Raw genomic sequence first — 16,005 nt, forward strand, 5'->3', positions numbered from 1 at the left:
AGTGATGATTTTGTCTGGGGGCTTCCGTGACTCTTCCACCAAAGTTACAGTGAACAAAGGAGCAATCCCCTGTGGAAATTCAGCCCCTTTGACTTTGCAAATACACAATTTGTTATATGATGTAAAGCCAATTCCCAGAAGGAGTGGAGACGGCCTGTCCTTATGTACTTGGTCTACAAATGCCATCAGCTAAAGCATCCGCATCCAGTATATTTGTCTATTTTTAAATGTATATTCTATGTTATTAGCATTCTAATAAACACAATAAGATCACTGAACAAGTAAAGCGCTCGATGTTAACCTACTGCGTCCTACATGCCCTCTGCAGATTTCAGTGCAGATGTGTTATCAGTCTAAAAACATCTGTACAAAATAATTTCCTTGCATTCCTAATCCTTAGTATAAAATGGAAGTGGAAGAATTTACAGAGCTGCACAGCAGGTCTTCATTGACGCTGACTGTAATCTTGTTACATATAGTATTTCATTCTGATAAAAAAGTGCTGTCATAGCCTCTAAAGGTCAGTATTGTTCAATGATGAAGGTTTTGCAAGTTTAAATACAGATAACATTATCAAAAAAAGCTGCTACGCTGAAAACCACAAACAAAATCTAGTACTCCAAGGATCCCGTAGACTATATTAGATTTCCTTCTGCCATATACTGCTTGTTTGACTGTCATTTCAGCGCTGAATCATTAAACAGCACAGAGAGGTTCAGCCACATAAACCTAACAGAATGTGAGGCTGAGAACATTACAAATTGTCCTAATCTTTGACAAGTCCCATCTGTGGACTTAAAATCCTTGAGCAGATGCTGGATAAATTACACTGTCGTCTGGCTAGAAGCCTGAGAATACACCAAACAGTGTGCAGATTACCCATGACACAAGCTGTGACTCAGGGCCACTGACACGGAGCTGTACTTCAGAACAGCTTTTCAGAGTCAGTGGCAGGATGGTTACCTCCTTAGGGACACATTTAACCTTAACGCCATGGCTACTGTCATGGAACAAAGACTCGATCTCCTAAGTGTAAAGGCAGCGATTTAGTGTCTGGGACAAATGGGGTTTGGGGTGAGGGAGGCAACCGTTCCATTTTAATAAATCAATGCCGGTAACTACCACAGACTGTGCAAACATTGTCACCACTTGTAAATAAAAAAGCTCAGCTTTCCCAATTAATAAAGAAAATGAACCATTCCATTTCTTCTCTGACAAAAAAAATATTACAGCCCTACTGTCGACATTTTGATGGATTTTCAAGCAGGCCAAGTTCCTGGAAGAGCTACAATAGCAGCTGCACTTAAAATATTGTGGGACAATTATGTGATTTAAATGTTTATAATGCATTTTTTTTCCAGCTTATTATTTATAGTTTAATTTAAAGTTGAAAGGGCTGGATGAGCAGGGACAATTGGAGGTGCAATGATGTCATTACAGCATTGATCACATGACATATACACTGTTGTTTTCAGACCTCCTCAAGTTTCTGGCAAGACACTTGGTCAAATAACACTGCCCTTCGGGTTTAGTCAGATTTAGAACTAGTCGGAATTGGATAACGTTCTAAATCTCAATGCAATCTGGATTCACCCAGCCATTGTCAGCAGTAAACAAGAGTTCCCTTGTCTGTTTTTCATCTTGTCACATAATCATGGTGAGAATTTGTTAAAGTGCACTCAGTCCAAACTCTCTGAGCAAATAAAGCAGGAGAAAAGTGATGGACCCGTTAAGAATCTATTTTAAAAATGACATTTGTCCTGTTTTTAAACTTATTTTATATCATATTGCACTATTTCTTATTTGTAAAAGATCACAATACTTTTTGATGTACTCAATCCTTTGTTATTGTTCATGAAATCTTACATTTTGAAACAATTTTTGGGAGGAGGGAGGGGGCAGGAGAGCCAAATCCTATTACAGCTTCAACTGAAGATTTGATTGACAGTGATATAAGAATTTTTAGGAACAGGAAAAGTACGTAAGGCCCAAACTAGCTTAACCCTTCTTTGTAGATTAACTCTGCCTATCCACCCTCCCACCACACCCCTCAAATCCGTCTCTCTCAGGAAACACATCACAATTGCTTCTTTGCCCTATTTATATAATTGGGCCAAATCTTGCTAGAGTGGGCCATCTCGCAGTATACACCATTAGTTAAACTTTTCCTGCACCCTACAGTTGGAAAAAAGTTTGCTGCTTAACTTGCTGGAAGTGCGAGTTTATAATGGTGTGGAGAGGGAAAAGCCACATCTGGGACCTTAGTGAACAGCGGGACCAACTGTCCATCTCCTTAACCAATGTGATTTAAGGATTGAGAAAGAAACAGAGAAACGGTGGAGAAGGAGGATGAATTAGAGTCAAATCAGGTACAGAAAGAGAAATAAAGAGAGGGAAAGATTGGAATAAGAAAGAGAGAAAAAAAAGAGAAGAAAAAGATGAATACATTTAAAATTCGTAAAATCTCTGAGAAGAATTTACTACATGCAGGAATGAGATTGTATAGTTTCAATTGTTCCCTTTGTGAGCCAGAGAAGTTGATTGGCATTGCATTAACAATTATCACGTCATGAAAAAGGGTACTTACGCTCTTAATTACCAGCTCAAACTATTTGCAGCAAGTTTAATGAGCAAATAATGTGCATGTGAGATGCTGTTTGTGCGAAGCAAACAGCGGAACATGTAAATCGACCAGCAAGTTCTGGAGATTTGCAACTCACAGTGTATCTCTTAAACCCCTGAATTCATTGGCCGATTTGTGCATTAATAACACGCCGTTATTTTCCCAGCAAGATTTGGCCCATTGTCTGCTCCAGTGGCTTTCCTTAGTAACATGCTCTACAATTCCACCACCTTTCGGCTGAAAAAATTCCACTTGACTTTCCATTTTCTTCCCAACTTTCTAATTTGAACTCCTATCCTCTGTTATTTGAATCCATCGGTTTAGTGAATAATTTCTTTCATAATCTTGGAAACTTTGACCAATTCACCTGTTTCCAAAGATAAGTCCAACTTCCTTAACTTAAGTTCCTGATACTTATCTTTACTGCTCATCTTTGTACCATCTCAATGGTAACACTATTCTTCCTGTCAGTAAGTGACTGGAATTGCACACAGTTCTCTAGATGGGTCTGACTGATGCCTTATACAGGAACAATACAAGCACTTTAGATTTGTATTCAATCCCTCTTCTAATACAACCCAGCACCTTATTTACAGCTAAACGCCATGCCAAAGATGTCCAAAATGTATCTATTAGAATCCCTAGATCTTTTTTCATAATCAGCTAACTGTACCACTGTTCCTTTTAACACATACTCCTTTTGATTCTTTCTTCCCATACTGATTATTTTATAGTTATCTGCATTGAATAGCATTTCCCATCTATTTGTTGCAATTACCTAAAAGACCTAAAACTTTCCGAAACCAGTATCAACTACATTGTATCTTCATCCATGGCACTAATGTAAAGTAAAAGTAGTAAGGGTTCCAAGACCAATACCCATACCAAGGTTCTCCACTCTTAATTTCTCTCCAGTCTGAAAAGGTCCCACTTTATGGCAACCCTCCATTCCTTGTTTTCCAGACAATTTTTTATCCAGTGCTGTGCTTTACTCTCAATTCCATGGCTCCTTACCTTAGGCAAAATGTAACTCTTAAAAGCATCTGAAAATCCAAATATATAGTATCACTGCAGCTCAACTGTCCATCAAATCAGTCATGGCTTCAAAAAAACTCCAACAGGTTAGCTGAGCTATGTCAAATTCCTGAATCCATTCTGACTGTCCTTTAACAAGTAACTTCCATGGTGACTCTTAAACCTTCGATTAACCAGACTAGGTGGGTCCTCAAATCTGGATATACAGTTACATGGAGATTAAAGCGTGTTTAAGTTTTATAATTGAGTTTTTTTCTGGCACTAGTTTGCAGAGCTCGTTTAAGGTCCCTGCTCTTCTTGTCCTACCTGTATCTAATTTGTATTACATTACTTACACTGTGGGCTGGGATTGTTAATTTTACATTTTGACAGGTAATATTGCTTGTTTTGATATGATATAGATTTATGTTCATTAATTAATAGCCAGTCATGAATTAAAATTAAAAATACCCCTGTTATCATTTTTCACAACAAAACTTCCTGTTAAGCAGCCAATTAATTTATTTTTGCATCTTTAATTCCCTTTATGACGAGGAGTGAACTGATTCTTAATGTTTGTCATAATTCTTTGCAACTATCAATTTTAAAAGGGGGAGATTCTTATTTAAATAAATATCATTTAACTGGCTGTTCACACTGTTCCCTGATGGCTTAGCTGGTAGAACACATTGCCCAGTGTGGATATGAGCATTACAGACCATGAAGGTTCCACATTTAGTCCCTAGCCTGTGCTGAGTCTCATCTGGTCGGCAGTATGCTCTAGTTGCAATTGGTCTCTGGGGTAGGATGAGAGAAAAAATGGCTTCCCATTTCTCACTACTATCTAATGCGCATGTTTATGTCATCTATATGGATGGTATTGGGCTCAGTTATGATGCCACACATGGTCAAATACCCTGTCAACACTCACTGTCCATTCTCACAAATGAAGAATAGCCTCTTGGGTGAAGTACTGGAAGGCAGATGCTACCCACGGAGCAATAAAGAAGAAAGAAAGAAAGAATTATGTTTCTAAATCTCTGCACCTCTCTACCTCTCCCTCCTCCTTAAAAATGCTCCTTAAAATTTACCTCTTTGACCAAGCTTTTGGTCACCTGACCTAATATCTCCTTATGTGGCTCAGTGCCAAATGTTGTTTGACAACAGCTCCTGTGGAGCGCCTTGGGACATTTTACTACATTAAAGGCACTATATAAATGCACGTTGTTGTTGTTGTTTGTTTATATAGTGCTTTTCACGGCCTCAGGATGTCCCAAAGCAATTCACAGCCGATGAAGTATTTTTGAAGTGTAGTCACTGCCATATAGTAGGAAACGTGGCAGCCAATTTGCACACAGCAAGGTCCCACAAACAGAAATGTGATAATGACCAGATAATCTGTTTTAGTGGTGTTGGTTGAGGGATAAATATTGGCCAGAATACTCTGAGAAAACTCCCCTGCTCTTCTTCGAAATAGTGCTGTGGGATCTATTACGTCCACCTGAGAGAATAGATGGGCCCTCGGTTTAATATCTCATCCAGAAGGTGGCCCCTCCGACAGTACAGCACTCCCTCAGTACTGCACTGGAGTGTCAGCCTAGATTTAGAATAGGGCCAATTCCATGCTCCCAGCAGGGACCGAGACTTGCTAGGAGTGCATTGTGGGTGCACAGTCCATGACCTCCCACCCATTCAGATTAACGGATAGAAAATTGCAGGCTGGGCACTTACGACACACTCCTCTGCTGGGAGCACGATCGACAGCCCTGAATCAGCCCTCTTGAGTTTGTGTTCAGGTCAGGAAGAGAGGAAATGAGGGGAAAAGCAGAAGTAAATAACTGAGTGCCTTTCAATTGATCGATAGGGAGTAATTTTATGCTTGCTGGCACAGTCATGCAGCAGGAGCTATAATATTGTAGCCCTGATTTTCGAACCAAGCAGTGGAGTATTGCAATATTACCCCGATACTGTACTAGTTCTGTGCTCATGTGAATTCATGAATTGAACTGTATTTCTGAAGTGTATTGAATTATACATTGAAACACAGAAATCTGTAACATTTGGTACATTTAGCGGCATTTTCTCTCAAATATCATTGCACGTGCAAAATTCTCCAGTCTCCATCACTGAATGTTAATGAATCCTAAAGCACAATATTAAACAGTAGTATTGAAGTATGTTGCAATGTAAAGGTGAGAGACTGCAGTGCTGGTCATTGTATCTTTTTTTTATTTGCGTTGACTGGTAATATTAGGTTGCACCAAGTGTTGTATGGCTCAGACAAAATCACTACTTATGTCCCTTAACCACAAATTCAAAATGGAACTCTGATTCCATCCTTCCGTCCACTTCATCAATGTGCCATTGTCCACTGCCCCCTGTGCCTAATTTGGTAATAAGAGACAGGCAACAGGAGAAGCTTAGGAAATTGGAGTAACTCCAAACAGATCAAGGACTGGGTTTAGCTGGGATGAAATTGTGACTAGGAATAGGAGCTGGTCTTTGGACGGTGAATTAAAAGCTAAAGTTAGTTCTGTAGTTTAGTGTAGGCTAAATGCATCATTATGCTAGATGAACAATGATCTAGTTTTGCTATTCAGTTCAGTGAAGCTTTCCAGATAGAAGAAACTAAACATCAGTAGGCTGATTTACCACCAGTGCAGATTACATCTAATAATTTCTCAGTAGAAAGTTGAGAACTGCCAGTAGTTTTAATTATTAAATTTAATTATTGCATTTGATTATATAATTATTAAAGTTTCCTTGCTTCTCAATTGGAGCAGCTAAGTCTTATTATTTTTGTCTCAAATCTCTTCACCTGTTGTTCATATTTAGATATTTCTTACCTCATGTTGGCCAGTTTAATTGTAAAATTTCTTGTTGAACTATAAACATAATCAATTTTCAGCTGATTGGATTTTATCAGAAAGGTGCACTTAACACTTTTTCTTGCTCTCTTTCTCATTCTGTGTTTCCCAAACAAACTTGAAACATATATAATTGTAGCATTCTGGTAATTTAATAATACGACACATCATTGAATAATATTATGTAGAGGTATCTGTCTCTGTACTAGGACTGTCTCCTCCAGGGGTCTGAAGCATCTGCTGAGCAGTTCAAGCACACAAAAGGGAATCTTAGCAGATGTTGTTAAAAGTCATTCCTTAAAGAAATGAAATAGTGCCAACCCATTGAGCCCTGATGCAGTAATATGGATTTCTGCTTGCGATTCTGAATATTCCAATTTCTGGCACTTTTTGTCATGTCAGCAGGAGATTCAAAAAGGAGGCCAACCATTTGTTTGAAGAACATCCTAATGATCTGCTTAAGAGAGGCATAGCCAGAATTCTGGAACTAAGTTACATAGTTACATAAGAGTCTACGGCACTGAAACAGGCCATTCAGCCCAACTGGTCTATTCCGGCGCTTATGCACCACACATGCCTAAAACCTTTTGGTGTGGTCCAGGGAGATTTCAGGAAAAAAAAACGGAAAATTCAAAGGCAAAAATAAGTCGGCAAAAAAAAGCGCGACTGGGTCAAAGAGATATATTAAAAAAAAATTGCTCAAGCGATGATATTAGACACCTCAGTCTGATAGTTGCCATAGAAATGGGATGTGCCTTAACTGAGAGTTGCAGGCAAGTCTCATCCCAATGAAAATGTCTTACAATACCATAAACCATGTACCCAATGGCTCAGAATGTCATGACAAGTGATAATGGTTACTTTGATGCCATTCAATTCTATACAGCACAAATGTGAAACTAAACAATTATCATGGTGATAGTATATAGTGAAATAAATTACCCTCCACCATTCCATTTCTTATCTAATGTAATTCACCAAACATTGAGTTGATTCAATAAACAGTATAATGTTGCACAGCATATTAAATATTTTTAAAGAGTGGTGACAAATATGACATCTGCCTGTTCCAATTTAACAAGCCATTATTTTGTTTGATTTCTGGTTGTGTCCTACATTCACCATTGGAGATTGAATTAAACAATAAACAGAAGATGAGAGACCTTCAGAACATTTTGAATTGATCTCCATTGACTGCATCATATAACAGCAGCTGATTCAAAAAAAAATCCACACACTGTCCCCCACAATAGAAAGTTGAGCTCACAGCCTCCCATACAGGCCAGCAATGCACTTCTTGCCTGCATTTGCTGCATATATAGACCTACTTGCAACATTGGGAAAGGTTCATCGCTACAATGTTGTTCCTTTGTTGCATAGATGTAGTCCTATGGCTGAATCTGCCTCCACCAATGGAACCAGCATGTTATGGAACCACTTTCATTTCAAACAGTCTGTAATACGAAGGAGGCATTCGTGAATTGACTACTTATAAATAATCCTTAAACATAGCCTTACCATAACACAAGTCGCTCCCCACCAATTCAGATTTGTTAACCTGTCACTGACTCTACTCAATCATTATTTAACTACCTTGAGTTCCTTGGTTTTAATATATAAATTATCGACGGGTGATAGTAATTAATGAGGTTGGAATGTGTTTGATAGGTTGCAATAGTATCATAAACCATTAAAGAGATTAAATTATAGCCTTTGAAAATAGCCTCTGCTATTTTCATATCATATTTATTAGAAATGTAATTCCGCTTTAACTTGCTTTGAAACTGCAAACAATTCTTTCACTATACCTACCTGTAAATCATGGGACAGGATCTTTCTGCACTGATGACATCCCAACAACATCTTACAATTTTTAATCAATGGCCCAGAAATTGCCGGAGAGAGGCATCTTGCCTTGAGCGTTGTGAATTGGATTTTTTTCCTCACCCTCCAGGTTGTATTATTTTTGCGCCACAAATTGCTGGAAATGTGAGCTGATAACGGCATGGCGTGGGCAACAGGGCATCTGGGACCTTGGTAAACCACAGGACCAACAGTCTATCTCCTTAACTAATGAAAATGAAAGATAGAGAAAGAAACAGAGTGAACGACGGAGAAGGAAATAGTGTAAATTAGAGTCAAACTAGATACAAGAAAAGAGGGAAAGAAAGATTGGATTACGAGAGAGAGAAAAAAGATTCAGAAAGGAAAAGTAAGAAAAAAAATTAAACATTTTAAATTTTAAAAAACCTCTAAGAACAATTTACTACCTGCAGGAGTGAGACTCCACACTTGTTCCCTTTCTGGCCCTCCAAGGTTGAGTTTCATGTCACAACCATAAATCACATCATTAACAGGGTCCTTATGATGTAAATTAGCAGCCCTAAATGTCTGTGGCAAGATTCATTCATATTTACGGTGCAAATCCATCAATTTCTTGACACTCATAGGGAGGTTGACAGATCCCGTTTTTGCAAGGCTAACGACGGATTTGTGGTAATTCGTAACTCACGGGCGTATCTCTTCCTCACCGTATATTGTTGGGGTTTTTACACATTAATAACGGCATGCGCACAAAACTTGCTGTTATTTTCCTAACAATTTCTGGACCATTGTTACTTCAACTCTGTATTAATTTTACTGAAACCATGGTGCATTCTAAAATAAAGATTGTAGATGGTAAAAATTGAGTTAAAACCTATCATTTCGTCTCAGGATTGGGATTGTTTATGACCTCATCTGACTCTTAATTAAAAGACGACCTTATCATTCACTCCTATCCATCCATAGTTCCGTACAATAGGGACAATTGTCCCAATGATATGAAAAGCAATAAAATGGAGCTGAAGTGACATTGACAGAAGACACTGAGAGACTAATGTGCTTAATAATGTCACAGAACGATTCAACATATGGACTAATATATGTTTGAGATTGAGTAACAGGATCATCATTTAATCCAGAGGTCCCAGAGACGTTATAAGAGAACATGAGCTGTTTGTGTTTGTTACATAATCCAGGGACTAAATTACAACAAGCACTGACTGTGTTACTACCTTGTAATTTACTGCTGATATCATTCAATAAATCTGTAGTGATTTTATTACAATCATTAATCCTTGAGGATGGACATTGTCATACATCAACTGCATGGCAAGCCCTGGCTTTTGGCATCCATCTTAATACCGGAGTCTGACTAAAATAAGAGAGAGTGAAAATCAAATAAATTAGTCCCAGTCACTGCACAGTATATTCTATAGAATTTGTAGATAAGTGGGAATGACGTCTCATCCTAATCTTCATGCTGATTAAATGTAAAAAGAAAGGCCTGAACAAATCTTTGAAGGTGGCAGGACAGGTTGAGAAATTGGTTAAAAAAGCGAACGGGATTCTGGGCTTTATAAATAGAGGAATAGCTGTTATAATTGGATAGCCATGTGGTGAAGGATAGAATACTGTTTCCAAGCCTTTCTTCATAGAGATTCCCTTTATATACACATATGGGGGACCTCAGTTACAAGGATAGACTGGAGAAGCTGGGGTTGTTCTCTTTAAAGCAGAGAGGATTGAGAGGAGATTTGATAGAGGTATTCAAAATCATGAAGGGTTTAGATAAAGTAAATAAAGTGAAACTGTTCCCATTGGCAGAAGGGTCGAGAACCAAAGAACACAGATTGAAGGTGATTGGCAAAAGAAGCAAAGGCAACGTGAGGAAAAACTTTATTACGAGCGAGTAGTTATGATCTGGAATGCGCTGCTTGAAAGTGTGGTGGAAGCAGATTCAATCGTGGCTTTCAAAAAGGAATTGGATAAATATCTGAAGGGAAAAAGTTTACAGGGCTACGGGGAAAGCGCACGGGAATGGTACTAACTGGATTGCTCTTACAGAGAGCCGGCATGGGCTCGATGGGCCGAACGGCCTCCTTCTGTGCTGTAACCATTCTATGATTTGCATAGTACTTCATCGCATCCATCTCTCAGCAATACTTCAAAACGTTTAACATATAGGGGTTGAGTTTATGAATTAGTACTCCTGAGAGAAGTGAGTAATGAGGATCTGGGCACAGGTGTTAATGCCCAAATATCTGATATGCTCTCCCATCACACAAAGTTCTGCACCAGGAATGCTAATTTGTAAAATCTACCCCATAATGAATTATTTTGTGATGCAGTAACTGTTCTTATATAGGCAGACTTGGCAGCCATGTTGCACAAAGTAAGATCCCACAAATAGTAAAGCGGTAATTGACCAGTTAGTTGAACATTACGAGGGCAGGTTGCATAAACCTGGCTCGTATTCCATTGAGTGAAGAAGATTCAGGAGTGATCTGTTCAAAGTGTTAAAATGCTAAAAGGATTTAGTAGGGTAGATATGGAGAAACTATTTCCTCTGGTGGGGGAATCAAGAATAAGGGGACATAATCTTAAAATTAGAGCTAGGTCATTCAGGAGCGAAATCAGGAAGCAATTTTTCACAGAGTAGTAGAAATCTGGAACTCTCTCCCCCAATAGGCTGTGGATGCTAGGACAATTGGAGCTTTCAAGAGTGAGATAGATAGGTTTTTGTTAGGTAAGGGTATCAAAGGATACGGAGCGAAAGTGGCAAAATGCAGTTGAGGTGCAGATCAGCCATGACCTAACTGAATGACATAGTAGGCTCGAGGGGCTGAATGGCCTACTCCTGTTCCTAATGTTCCTATGAAATAAAAATGTTAGCTGGGACACTTGGAGAACTTTTCACTTTTCCTAGCTTAAACCCAAGCTTTATTCTTGTAGTTTATGGTATCTGGATCCTTTATGAGATTACTCCTTGGCAATGGCTCCTTCTGTCTATTCACTTTCAGTCACATGTTATTTTTTACAATATGTATTCTGAACTGACTTTTCCCATTAGTGTTTTGTCGTATGGAGGATATGTTCAGAAGAGTCCATTGTGATTTCTCAGTTAAATTGAGTTATTCAATTGACAATTGGTTACATTAGTCCAGACATTTTATTGATTAAATAGTCTGACTGGCTGATATGACACACTGAAGTAATTATTTTTGCAGCTGCAAAGCAAAATTATTAGCCAGTTTAAAACATCCAGTATGCATCACATATCTTAAATGGCACAGCTTCTAAAGCCACAGTGGTACAATATTCTAAAACATCAGCTTCCATTTACACTGTTCCCACACTACAGATTATTGGTGCCTGAGTGTGAAATGTGAGTGCTTGAATCTAACTAGACACAGGGGTGCTCATTAACTTTTTACTGATTAATGGTAACTTAATCAAGCTGCACTCACAAATCCACAAGAAAGATTTAATTCTTCTGATGCCTGCAGGTTTTCCACTAACACAGATCTCAGCATTAACACTTAAACATGTCCTTTGAGCAAGTGCTTGCTAAGTTTTACTTGAAAGTGGTGACCCAGTGAGCTTCACACGCTATCCTTTTGTCCGTGCGAAGTGGGCTTGAGTGCAGGTCAAACAACCGAAATAAAAGTTTCCTCTTCATGTTAGGGTCCCACACGAAATCAATAGTTTGGGTAGTCTTAACCTAGTGCCTAGTAGAAACATAGAAACTAGGAGCAGGAGTCGGCCATTCGGCCCTTCGAGCCTGTTCCGCCATTCATTATGATCATGGCTGATCCTCTATCTAGTAGGCAAAGGTGCACAACACAAAATTGCCCATAATTTAGCACAAAGTGCCACTAAATAGACAAATTCACTCAAAGTTAACTCCTGTGGGAAATAAAAATGGCACAGTGCATGGGAAAGGAGGTGTAATTTCTGAAGTTATGGTTAAGACATATTATTGGGGAAGAGTAGGGGACCTTTAATCAGCATGTGTCCATACAACATCGACCTGTGAGTGCTTGATTCTGAGAATGAGTGCCAGTGGTGGAAAAGTCTTTGGGCCTCCAGCATTGTCATCCTTCATGCTGATAAGTCCCCAAAATGACAGCCAATAATAAGGAGGTACCACTGTCATTTTTTAAAGGTTTTTCTTTCTTTTTTCCTATTTCTTCTTCCAATTTTCTTTTCATATTCACTTTATCTCATTGTATAATAGTCCATTTGATAATTGTAAACTAATTATAGATCATTTATTAAGGAGAGTTGACTAAGGGTACAAGCTGCAACAACAAAGCTGATTGAACTCTGGGATAAAACTACTCCCTATCTATTTGTTAATATTTGCATAAAATGTGGCATGGATTTAGGGGCAGTTTTAGTTTATTTTGACTTTTTTTGTACTGTGGTAGATGTCAACAACCGTGAGTCTTCAAGTAGCTGATGCACTCTGACCTTCTCACTGAAGGATTAACATTTCTAGATGTTTACCGCAGGATCGCAGATCATCGAAGCTGACTATGCTGGATCCTGATTCCTGATGCTCCAGTTGCCTTTTCTGAGTGTTTTTACATTGCCGTTTATTTAAGATTCAGTCACACGAGTGGCATTGACCCCTGCTACACCGACGAGTTTCCGATTCTGCCACTGGATAAACGAGTTTGTTTTAGCATTGTATACGGAGGGAGCTGGTACACCAATGTTGCCTCACTGTACGCCAAACGATGTAAAAACATCTGGAGAAGTTCAGTTGGGATGTTTTCATACAATATCGGGAATCAGGATCCAGCGCAGCAGCACATAATTTCTGGGATCCTCCTGGTACCTTAAAAGAAGACTTGTACTTTATTGCAGCTCATCATCTCTCAGAAACATATTAAAGCACTTCACATACAATGGGTCAGATGATGCTGTGAGCGGCAAACAAACGATTAGACTTAATCATGGACTTTTTATGAGCTTTTGCTTGGCAAGTTACTGTCAATGGGACAGCCAAACGATGTGACGCCCTCTACAGGGCATCTGGGACCTGTGTGAACAGGGCAAGCAACTGTCTATCTCCTTAATCAATCAGCTTGAAAAATTGTTAATAACATCGCAAGTGTAAGTTAGAATAGTGAATTCAATGTCAAATCAGATGCAGAAAGCAAAATAAAGAGAGGGAAAGAAAGATTGAATCAAGAGACAGAGGTAAAAGAGACAGAAAGAAAAAGTAAAAAAAATGTATTTACTTTTTTTTTAAATGTCCGACAGCAATTAAAATCTGAATGAATGAGACTCCACACTTGTAAAAGTTAATCTCCAGAGAGGTTGTTTGACAGTAATTAAGACTTACCATACTGTTAAAAGGGTACTCACACTGGAATGGACAAGACCTAACTTTTTCTGACGAGTTTAGACCATATCGACGACGTCAGTACTGGAACTTCACGCTGTTCAACACATGTCAGACAGCGAGACGTCGTTTTCGTGCAGCTTTTGGAGGAGCGGCGCATCTCGAACAGCAACTTCCCGATTCCCATGTTTAACTGTGCATGTAAAGTCACCAGAAGTTACTGTTCGATTTGCACATGATTAACGGTCAGCGCTGTTAGCCTCACCGTTATTTTTGCAGCAAAATCCGGCCCAATGAATTATTGTGAAGAGGAGTGTCTGTAGTTATGTAGGCAAACACTGCAGCGAATTTGCACACAGCTAGATTCCACAAACAGCAATTGGATGAATGACCAGTTAATCTGATTTTAGTGATGTTCGTTGAGAGAAGAACATTGGCCAAGACACCAGGAAAACTTCTCACTCTGAAAATTGTGCCATGGAATCTTTAAATTCCACTTGAACCATAGGAACAGGCAGACAGTGTCTTGGTTTAACATTTCATCTAACAGTGCAGCACTCCCTCAGTACTGCACTGGTCTGTCAGCATAGATTATGTGCTCTGGATCTGGAGTGGGACTTGAATCCACAAATGTTCTGAGAGTGCCACAATCTAGGCTAGGTTGGCACTCACAAGGTAACTTAAAGCATACAATTGTGACATAATCAGTACAAGTCCAGCGAGTGATAATAATCTAATATTGGTTACCAGAATATCGCTGTCATTATCTGATATATTGGCCCGTAAATTGCTCTGAGCAGCGAACGAACAGCGCTCACTGCTCCATAGATCTATACTCACGAACAAACTTACTTTTGTGCGGCAACTTCCTTGAATGGTGAGCCGGAAACAGTCCAGCATTAAATCCCGGGAACCTAGGACCTGTGTGAGAGGTGAAAGGATCGTTCTAACTCCTCAACCAATCAGATTGAAGCAAGCCACGCTGTGTGAACCAGGAAGTGCAGTTCATTCACAAACCGCGCAAATTAAAAACCTGGATATGCCCAATAAGATATTATAAAATGACATAGAGAAAGTGAAATAAAGAGAGGATAAGATTAAAAGACTCACATAAAAGCGACAGAAAGAAAAAAAATTAAAAATTATTTAAAATGTCCAAAAACTATTAAAATCAGGAGTAATGAAACTCCACATTTTTAAAAATTAATTTTTTGTTGTTTGGCAGTCATTAAGACTTACCACGCCGTTAAAAGTTAGTTTAGACCTGATAAAACTGAACGTGCCTCTTTTGTGGCGAGATTAGTTAGTTTCCAGCTGGGCAGGAGAGCAAGTTGGCGCTGGCCCATTGATTCTATTGGTTGCAGCCTGCGATACCCTTTAATGCGAAAGTGTCAGATCACCGACAAACCAGGAAGAGCACGTTCCGGATTTTTGCATTTGACTGCGCATTTGCAGTCGCCGGAACTTGCTCTTCGATTTGCCCTGAAACAACGATGAGTGCTGTTAGGCTCACCATTATTTTGAAAGCAATTTCCAGCCCAATATATGTTTCTATGTTGAATTACTTCAACCAGCCACAGCTAACTTGAACATAACACAATTAACGTATTTAAATTGGCCCCGTGTCCTGTGCTTGTTCCTGTCCATCTGACAGATGCTGAACTTTGGGAGGTTTTTTTGAATGTGCATTTGGATGCAATGGATTTCCTAGGCACAGGGAATATTGGAAAATCAGGCAGGTTGGAGCACATGCCTGTAAAGAAACTAGCCCAATTTTCCTCCAGTGAATTAAATGGAGGAAAATTGGATGCGTTACTTTACAGCCGTGTACTCTGACCTGCCCAATTTTCTAATATTCTCTTCACCCAGGAGATCCTGTGTCCTGGGCGCAGACCAAGGAAAATCTCACCTTATAACACTTCAAATATTTTCTCAGCTGTTTCCCAGAGCTCTGGGAAGCTCAGTCTATCCTTCTCACTTCTTTATTTTACCTTCTCACAGTGTATCTTCCATCCCATTTCCTCTGATTGCTTTTTTTTTGTTTCTAGTCTGGAGTTGCCATCTGTCTGGTTTTAATGACAGTCTGGTTTTTGAGTTGGCTGTGCAAAAATTTGTAAAATGTAAACCAGACACCAGTCATCTGATTTTGAAAATAGAACGACTTTTTTTTTCTCTCCTCTTACTATTGTAAGCAGCTTTAATTATTAAGATTGTTTAGTTTTTATATTAATTTTCAGCAGCAGCAAACAAAACTTCAGAGAGTAGATTAATTGATCAGCTGTGCCAATCGTGTAGTTAGAGAATGATTGGAAAATTGGACGACT

Source organism: Heptranchias perlo, chromosome 33 (assembly GCF_035084215.1).
Source record: "Heptranchias perlo isolate sHepPer1 chromosome 33, sHepPer1.hap1, whole genome shotgun sequence".
Taxonomy (NCBI): Eukaryota; Metazoa; Chordata; class Chondrichthyes; order Hexanchiformes; family Hexanchidae; genus Heptranchias; species Heptranchias perlo.